Here is a 1,470-nt window from a genome sequence, read left to right as displayed (position 1 = left end):
TCCTAGAAAGATGACCCCCTTGTAAGTGTGAGTAACGAGCTGGATAAGGAAGGAATTGCTTCTGGGAAAACAGCTAGCAGGCTCCAAGCAGGTCCAGATGGTCACCCTGGCTGAGGATGGCAGTGTCAAGAATGCAGTTAATTTGTCCTATGACATTAGACTAGCAAAGCCAAAAGGAAAGTCCATGGATGAAATGTAGTCAATGAAGAACATTAACAGAAATAACCTGAACACTCTGAGTCAGGGTAACTGATGCAGAGGCAGCCAGGAATGAGGACAAAGGTGCTGGACTAAAGTTAGAGGAACAACTGACAGGTTTAAATTGGGATGCTCTAGCTAACAATGTCAGAAAGGAGGGACACCTTCATGGCTCAGTCGGTTGAGCATCTGCTCTTGATTTTAGCTCAGGTCATGATCTCGAAGTTCATGAGATTAAGTTTGGTGTTGAGCTCTGTGCTGACAGCATGAAGCCTGCTTGGGATTCTCCCTCTTTCCTTCTCTCTCTGCTTCTCCTCTGCTTGCTCTCTCTCCCTTCCCCTCTCTCTCTCTCAAAATAAATAAATAGACTTTAAAAACAATGTCAAAAAAAAAGATTAGATGTCAGCAAAGAAGTGACAGCTAGAAACACAGATCTGGAAGGACTCTGAGGGAATTGTGGCAGACGTGGAAATTACTGTGTTTATCCAGGGTAGCAACACAGTGCCTTGGGGAACACCTCAATTTGGGTGATAGGAAGATGGAAGGAGGTCAAGGGAATCCAGAGCCTGAATCTGAAGTGGAGCTCTAAGTGGAAAGGGCTGGAGCACAAGGCATCAAATGCAGAGCAAGAAGGGACAGGTTGGCCATTGTCCAGATTTGCAGGCCACCAGTTGTGTGTGTGTGAGTCCATGCATGTCTGGTACACTGAAGCTCCTCCTCTCCAGGCTCCTCACCACTTTCTCTTGGGTGACATTACTTTCCTGTTTCTATCATTCTCTTCATCACAGTCTTGTGCAGGAATGCTATTGCTGCTTTGCCAGTCACCAACAGCTTTTTCTTAAGCAAAGTAGTAAAAGAATAATAGTTGTGAGCTTAGTTTTCAATCTTGGCTTTACCACTTGCTGCTATGTAGGTAATGTAAAGTAGACCAGCCATCTTCCCCAAGCCACTCTGTTCAACAGCAAAATGGGGGTAAAAACAGTAAAAAACATCTCTCTTACTGAACCACTAAAGCACTAAGTAAGATAATCACATAAAGTTGTTATCATAGCACCTGGCTCACAGTGAATGTACAATAATTTGCATTCATTACTAAGTATGACCCATACCTACCCCTCTATCTTCTTTAGTTTCTACATATTTTTATATCTGTACTCACTTTTCTTATAACTTGTCCTGTTCTTGTCCAGTGTAGACTCTGAGAAGAAACCTTGGAATGAGAAATCAAAGACAGGGAGATGGTCTGATCAGTTTTCATCATAAAAGGTGGGC

The sequence above is a fragment of the Suricata suricatta genome, chromosome 6 (assembly GCF_006229205.1).
Source record: "Suricata suricatta isolate VVHF042 chromosome 6, meerkat_22Aug2017_6uvM2_HiC, whole genome shotgun sequence".
Taxonomy (NCBI): Eukaryota; Metazoa; Chordata; class Mammalia; order Carnivora; family Herpestidae; genus Suricata; species Suricata suricatta.
This window is presented reverse-complemented; position numbering follows the sequence as displayed.